This window comes from Pezoporus occidentalis, unplaced genomic scaffold (assembly GCF_034315485.1).
Source record: "Pezoporus occidentalis ecotype Australia unplaced genomic scaffold, CSIRO_AGI_Poc_V1 ctg214, whole genome shotgun sequence".
NCBI lineage: Eukaryota > Metazoa > Chordata > Aves > Psittaciformes > Psittacidae > Pezoporus > Pezoporus occidentalis.
In genome coordinates, this window is record NW_026914007.1 from 843372 (window position 1) to 851789 (window position 8418).

The 8418-nt window shown below is 41.4% G+C and overlaps 1 long non-coding RNA gene across 1 annotated transcript; it reads right to left on the reverse strand.

The window, feature by feature from the left end:
• Window positions 1-3083: 3083 nt before the first annotated feature.
• LOC134164270 (uncharacterized) lies at window positions 3084-5537 on the reverse strand. Its single transcript, XR_009965083.1, has 2 exons — window positions 4617-5537; window positions 3084-3439 (listed from the first exon to the last, which is right to left on the reverse strand). It is a non-coding gene; the product is annotated as an uncharacterized LOC134164270 (long non-coding RNA).
• Between the last annotated feature and the right edge of the window lie 2881 nt (window positions 5538-8418).

An 8418-nucleotide genomic window follows, 5' to 3' on the forward strand; every position in this document is an offset into this window, starting at 1 on the left:
TAGTTATTAGCAAGCCCTCTAAAGTGTGCTTCTCAGCTTCTTCTAAGTCAAACCATCTCCTAAGCAGGTTAGGAGACAGATGATTATCACTGCATGTCACACTGCCATCTGTGAAGTGTAGCCACACTGCTGCAGTGGCAAGGGGCTATCTAGTGCAGTAGAAATAGGACTCATTTAGTTAACAGACAACTTTGCTGCCACCCATGCTCCTCATTCTGCCTCCTTGATGCCATTTAAAATTGAAGCTAAAAATTAATATTGCTGCTTGCTTATCAATAGGCATGGTATGGAATTTTACTCCTCTGAATGCTACCCAGGGTTAGCTTTGGTTGGCTATTTGTTGCATCACGTTGCAACACTATGGACTGCTACAGGGAAGAAAGATCCTTTGGGTGACTGTGATCCTGGAGAAGCTGAATGTCAGTGCCTAGGGTGAAATTAACCATAGCATGATGAGCAGGAGGAGTAGGCTGAAATAATCTGCTGTGAGAGAGAGGAAAAGCAGAGCCTGGGCAAGGCCTTGCCAGTAACAGAAAACAAACAAGATTGTTTTCCAGACTGCCCTAACCGTGACCTTAGGATAGGGATTTCTGACTGACCCTGAGCCATGAAGCATTAAAACCACAACAAATGATCCACTGGGCTCTCACTTCTTGACCTCCCTGCAAGCAGAGCTTTTCTAGCTCTCACTCGGAGAATGAAACCATTTCAGTAGCTATCTTTATAGCTTTCAGACTGAGTTTCTCACCTGCTTAAGGAGAACTGTGGCAACCACTACCATTTCACTCCAGTTGCTTACTTGTCTTAGGATAGCAGGTCTTACACTTCTGTCATTTGCTGATGGACCAGAAGAATGTGAATCTGCCCATCTGATTTCAGTAGTGTTTTCCTAATTTTTTTAAGGTAATTTGTCATTTTTTTAAGATGTCCAACACAACTCCACTAGAGGAGTTGCCACCATTGCATCCAGGGAGTAGGCATAAAAAGGGATAATTTTTCATGGGGAATGGACAAGGGCAGAAGTCTTTCAGTCTCTCTGCTGTGGCTCTGTTATAGCAGTCACATGCACACCCTTCCTCAGTGGATAGTATCACAATAGAATAAAGGCAGTTGCGGTGGGTTTACATAGGTCTGGATAGAGGAGTTGGCTGCTCTTCCCAAAGCGTCTGTGTAGGTAATGCCCTGCATGATACTAACAGGTGTTGCCACCTACAAATGAGTGTATAGGTATGTTACAAGTTTGTTGCTGGTGTTACTGATTTGGGTCTGATATGCATCCTCCGTCACCAAGTTAAGCAGATGCTGAAACCAAACATACCACTGCAGCAGAGTTTCAGTGGTATTCTCTTTGGGTTGTACCCACGTATATGAAGCTAGAGTTTGTCAGTATCACTCTGCTGGGCTCCCTGCTGCCTGGTATATTATGATTATTCTGCTGTAGTATAGGCCATTGTAATTAGCCTCTGGATGCTCCTAAATTAAAGCAGATCATCTTTCACTCCTAAGAAACCTCCAGAACCCAGTTGCAGCCATAAAGGTGCTATCAAATGCAAGCTGGCTGCAGTTCAGAATTGGGGCAAATATTTTTAACAGCATGAAATTTTGTTGTGGGCCGTCTGGAAGGATTCTGTATATGAAACATTGACCTGGAGCAAAATCAAAACTGAAGTCCTCTGTGTGGAAAAACAGGTGAAGAAAATCTTGGCTATGTTTGAGAAGAGAGATGCATCCCTCGTAATACAGATAGTGTCTGATAACATTAATGTGGAATAAGTTGTATCTTTCTTTACTGTTGGCTTGACTTAACAATGGCATGACCTCTTGTCTGAGCTGGCATCTAGTAAAACATACTGGCCATATTAATCTTATCAACATAATCAGAAAATAACTTGATATTTTATGTTAGGAATTAAATCATAAACTCTACTCACTCTGTATAGGCCTGTCCTTCTACATGTACACCCATAGTGTCATTGGTGAATTTTTCTTGCATTACAGCAACCTGAGGGTAAACGCAAGGCAAGATCCAAGATAGGAAGGCAAATTGTTTTGCAAACACGGTAGAGAAAGTGTGTGAAATCAAATGCCAATATTAATGCATGACATCTGCTCCCTGTTCCAGTTCTGAGTAAAGTAATCCAGTCCTAATTACACACTGCTGTGTCCCCTACCAGCTAAGGAGAATGGTGCAGCCATTCTTAGTAACAGTATATACATTTCTTTCTGGATCTGATAGATACATTAGATGCAGGGCAGGCTTTTCATTTTTTGGCTGTCAGTTGCTTTGGGTAGCACAAAGAGAGGGGAGGAGAAAGGTTGCAGCAGGAAAAGATCAAAATCTTCCACAGAGAACTCTGCTCCTAGAATAAAATTTTTTCCTAGAGAACTTTCCCTGCAGACCTCAATCAATATTATTCTCATCTGAGTGCACATATTATTCATTAAGAAATGTTGGCAAGATGTGCACTGTAGTGTATGCGTTCATTAGAGCCTCCACCTTCCTGCTTTTATCAGAAGATCTTCAGTGACTTTCATCTTCATTGAACTTGTTTCTGTCTTTGGATTTGGAAAGAAACCTTGTAATTTCACAGCACGGGTTTACTTAAAAAATGTAAAATATTAATCTCTGGTTTGTGGATGTGTTTTCTCCTCTCACAAATTAATGGAAGAAGATTATCACTATTAGATTCAGACTGAACTGCATGCTGATGAAATCATGTGCAAAAGATAGTCCAGTGCAACAGACCCTCACTGGATGTGTGATATGGGAGTAGCTGAAATTCCTCCACTGTGGGTTCAGCAACCATGACATATCCCTTTCGTGCACCTACTGCTATTGTGTCAGCAGCCATTTTCCTACAGAATCAACATTTTTAGATGATATGTTGTTAGAATGATGTTATGAAGACCTGGCAAATGTCACCCATTCCAAGTAGAGTCAGCGGGAGCCACAAAACATGGGGAACACTGGCAGCATCCCAGCATATTGTCATCACAAAGCAGTATGAGCCTGATATTTCAGTTTATCTTTTCAGTTCATGTATCTCCACCTCAGACTATTAATTCTGCCTGGTCTCTTCAGCAGCAAGACAGTGAATAAAGTATCATGTTGAAGAAAGGCACTGAGATTTTTGGACAATATGCTATGGTCTAGTTCCATGATTGGGACCCCTGTGTGCTGCTGCAGTACAAAGAAGATCAATAGTAACAGATTATGAAGAGCCAGCTCCATGACTCTGCCTCTGTTCACCCATCTCACATTTGATTAGTCTCTGCTTGACATCAGGCTGGGAGCAATAATCTCTGATCGTAACAGTGGATGTGGCAACAAGCCCGAGAGCTCCATGTGTCACTCCAGAACCAGGCGCTGTCTCACTGGATTCCTCCATAAAACAACTGAAGCAGATGTCTGGATGCCAGATTTGTTTTTCAGGTGTACCTACTGCACCCACCAAGGTACGAAATAACAGGCAGGACTACCTGTAGGAAAACATTGCAGTAGCAATGAACTTTAGAGAAGGACGTACAGAAAAGTCACAACTAATAAAGTTTAGGGTGGGTTTGAAGGGTTTTGGAGGGTGGTGGAGGTGGTGGTGTAAGGCTTCTTTTCCGCTTACTTGAAAGGACTCTGGGAACTCTGCATGGATACTGCTGTGTGAAGAGGTGGCAGAGTCACAGTCCATGTGTTGACCTACTCAGAGAGGTTGGGCTAGAGGTGCAGTCCTGAACTTTTGCTCAACTTCAGTATGAACTGAAATTTTACATCACTGTTGAGAAAGATTGGCCATACAAGTGGAAGAACACATCTCACTTGATCCTGGGAAAGTTTTGAGAAGTAGAAAGGAGGCTTCTCCTAGAAAAGGTGTACACTTTCCCTGGAGGGTCATAGATTCCTCTGCCTTAGACCTGCCCTTCTCCCTAGCTGTATTGGTACTGGAAGATGCTGATGGATCTGCAGTGTGTCAGATCCAACCTGATCCTCCAGTAGTTTATACTTACTCAAAAGACCTTTCTCATGCCAGCTGAGCTGTTCTGGTGGGGCAGAGTCTGCCCATTAAACTTCTTATGAAACAAGAAGCAGACCAAGAATTTAGGTCTAAATACTTGTATTAAAAAAAAAAAATAATTCTTTTTAACTCTGTACTATGGAAAGCAGCAGCAAAACTTCTGAATAACTAACTTATCTGCTGTAAATTTCTCTAAAAGGTCATTACAGATTGTAAAGCCTAATGGCTTAAAGTGCCAGCCTTATATCACGGTGAAAAGGGACTCACTCTCTAGAGGTATTATTTTTGAAGTTTCACCATTTCTATTCTATTAAAAGAAATACTGTATTTTAACACACTATTTTCTTTTTTAAAAAACAGCCTGTATTTATGAAAATATTTAACATTCATTTCACGCAAAACACAGTAATAGAATTGAGTGATTTATTCTTACAATGTATAGGCAGAGAAGTTAAGTATATCAATCCGGAGTTTAGAAATAATTGAGGTCTGTAGATCTTGGGTATGTATTAAAGTGGTCTTTTGAACTGCAGCCCATGTTCTGTGTGAACATAACTTTTTACAGCACTTGTTATTTTCCTCCTTTACAAGACTGCCGAATTGCGGTACAAGATCAGGCCCATAGTCACTCTCTTCTAACACTAGCAAGGTAGGCGCAAGTGATTCTGAAATGGTTAATAACGTAGAGATCTTTTGTAGCTAATCTAGTATAGAGCTGTCTTGGTTATTTGTGTGAATTCAAGGAATAAAACCCATGTGTCTAAACTGGCAGACAAAAGTCTCATCTGCTCAGAAATCTGACTTTGGAAATAGCTGCTAAATCCACCATGTGCAGCAGTGGTCTTTGGTATGTCCTGATACTGCCTTCACTGTGGGATTCTGACTGGCACATGACTTAATCGCCTTCTCTTTTTTGTTTTGATTTTTTTTTTCTCCTGTCAGCTGAAAGATAAAATAAAAAACATATTAACCTCCCTGATGAAGCTTTATAATTCCCAGCACTGAAACATTAACCAAGTCCTTAATTAAGAGAGACTGAAAGTAGAAGAATGCTTTTATGTCATTAGCTGGTTTTTGCTCCAGTCATCTGCCTCATTCAAGCATAGGATAATATGAAACCTCACGGGTCTGCTAAAGGCTTGACTTAGGTATATTGCAGACTTCCTTTGCAATTTAATAAGAACAGCATATTGTTCTTAAGAAACTTCATTTTTTCATGCTTGTGCACAAGGCTAGCAAAAGAAAAATAAGAAGAGCTAGTGAACAAGCACCTCAAGTTAGACCCAGAGGCCTGAGCCCTAGCCCTTACAGCAGCACTTAGATGTTTTTATTCCTGTGTGCCTCTTCCCTCTTGCACGAGGAATATCAGGAATTAGTTTGAGACCAGAAGCTTTCCTGGGCAGAGCATAGCTGTTCTCTTTTATCTGTAGTTTCTGCAGTATTGAGCATGATCACTTATCAGAACTGCCTAGACAGGGTGAGTGTATGGTACCATAACTGAATGAATAACAGCACACATTAATGAATCACTGGGACAGGTTGCCCAGGGGGGTTGTGGACTCTCCTATGTTGGAGTTATTCAAGGCCCGCCTGGACAAGTTCCTGTGTGATGTACTCTAGGTTACCCTGCTCTTGCAGGGGGGTTGGACTAGATGATCTTTTGAGGTCCCTTCCAACCCTTAGGATTCTGTGATTCTGTGATAAACTGGCACCTCAGTGACCGTGCTGTCTCGTCCTCCTTTAAGCTCCTGCTTTAGAGCTTTGTTCCAGAGAACGGAAGGTCAGGGAACTGAGGCTTACTCCCAGTTCTGCCACTGATCTATGTCAAGTTTTCCCAGTCACTCATTATGGCGCCCACTACCTATGTAAGCGCTTTTTGAAGGAGTGATCTAGCTCTTCCTCTCGAGTGTCAAGGTACTAAAATATAAGCGTGGTAAAATCCTTTGTATGAGATTTCTAATCTACTGGGTGAAGGAGGCTCAAAAATTACTGAAACTTGCTCACTTCTCTGACATTACTCGCTGAGCAGATATAATTGAAAACCATGCAGAACAATGCTTCACCACACTGTAAAAAAGTCATTTACTTAAAGTGGGGACCTTTACATGGGGGTTCATTCCTTCATCTTATTAAAGCTGTAAACCTAAAAATCCCTACGACTGTAACTGTAGGATTAGAGCAGACTGTTCAAACTGCAGGATGTATGTTTGGGAGTGAAATAATTTGGGGCTTGTACTTTTTTGCATTATTTTCTCCCCTGTGTGACTCTCCCTCACGTGCATGCACATGTGCAAATTACTCTCTTGCCTTTTACTCTCCACCTCTTTCTTTTTCATCTGCAGTGGCCATATCTCTCTCAGCTCAAGTGTGAGCATCACTTCATAAGAACAATACCAAAGTCAACATCTGTTTCCTCAGTTTCTTCCTCTTCTACTCTTGGCATCCCAACAGTGACCTTGCATGGAGAGAAACACCTGTTACTTGGTGAGTGTATGTTGAGATGAAACTGCATCACCCCTGTAGCAAACTCAGAATTAAGGCTCAAGAGTTGTATACTAAGGTCCTGAGATTCTGGCTTTGCACCCAGAAGTCTCCATGGCCACAGTGAGAAAAGGAATGGGCTCAAGGACCAAAAGTACTCTCACAAATGAGTCGATGCATGATGTTCTCCAGGGTCAGTATCTTTCGAGTGCTGCTGTGTTCTTTCAGGAGAAGAAAAAAAAAGGCAGAACCGAAAAAAGATTCATTGAGTTAGATGGACCAAGTTCCTGTGGGTGCAGTATGTGCCATGCAGTGGAAATTAAAGACCAGAGAATTAACAGGGTTTGTTGTGTAACAAAGCTGAAGGCATTTTATCCTTATATACGTGTACTTGCAGGAAACCACACTGCACTAATGAAACACAAGTTTATGTTCCCTGTCGTATTTATGCTTGCAAAGAATGAACGTAGCCCAGTAAGTTTGTTGCCAAGCAAGCTTAGCTATAGGGTGTTGGTGAAGGAGCAAAGGAGGTGTTTGTTTTTCCTCCCCCTTGGCTTTAAGTGATGTGACAAGGTGTGCTTTAAGGTGTGGGTATTGTTGCCAAACAAGCAAGTTTAATCACGGTTGTCTTGACATGGGTGAATGTGAAGATGGGGAACTGGGGAGGGGACACTTCCCATGAGATGATCTGCAGCATTTTCTCCCTTGAAATCTATCGAAAACTATCAGTCTCCCCTCAAGGGGAACAAGCCTGAACAAAAGTCCAAAAAAAGGCTACATGGGGGGACCTAAATAAAAGCTAATAGATGAGCTGAGCTAATATTAGTTTCCTGATATATAAAGCCAAATGGATTAATGGATCAGCTCATGCATTGCCTAAGGAAACAAAAAGAAAATCTTCAATACTCCGTGCGCATTGAGGACATGAACAATAAAGGTCTTTAGAAAGTAAAAACCTAATTTGGGGGAATCAATTACTACTTCTTTTTTCTTACCCTTTTTCTATTTAAAGGAGGTTCACACAGAGGTAACATTTGGGTAACATGCAAGCCAGAAGTCATGCGTCTCAGATACTATAGTGATGGTCGATCTCAGTTTGCATCAGTCTTGCCTAGGCTCTTTTTAGCATTCCAGCTTCAGCTAATGGAAATCAAGCCCATTATGGTAAATGTAGGAAGCAAGTACATTAATAGTGGGCACTGACATTAATTCAAATGGTAAACAATTCAGAACTGTTCCCAGTACATACTAGATCATGTATCATCTTACTTGCTGCTTCAGAGGGCCGCTTCTTTCACAGGTTTTTAAAGTACAGGAGATTGTCTGAGGGAGTTTTCTGCTTTGGTAAACAAAAACTATTTTCAAATTCTGCTTCGCTCCCGTTCAGTCCTACATACTTTTTACTCTTTGGATTTGGTTGCAAGCACTTTCACTCCAGAACTGTCACCACTAGCAACTGCAATGCCCATCTGTTCTTTACTTAAAAGAAAAAAAAAAGGGGGGGGTGCAGCTGGGGCAAGTTTAGTGAAGGGGAGATGTGGGGAATAATCTGAAGCAAAGGTAGAAAGAAAATTGAGTTTATTTATACAGTAACACGTGTGTTAGAGTAATGCTCCCTTCCTCAGCTATACGCTCCCCCATTTTCTCTCTCACACACGTATATACACACACACTTTAACTGTGCTTTTGTGTTTTGTCAAAATTAATGAGAAAAGTTCCCTTGCCCTAGGGGTAATTAGTGTCCTTGGAGTTAAATAAGCTAATACTTAGACACCTCTGGCACAGGCAATTATGTTTGTGTATTGAATAATTGATTCAAAGAGGGGGGGAAGGGGCTGCTAATCAGATCTGAGCATAATGAATTGATTTAATTAACAGGGGAATCTGAGGGTCCCTGGGAAATGTGTGCATTTATTCAGCAGCAGGAGAG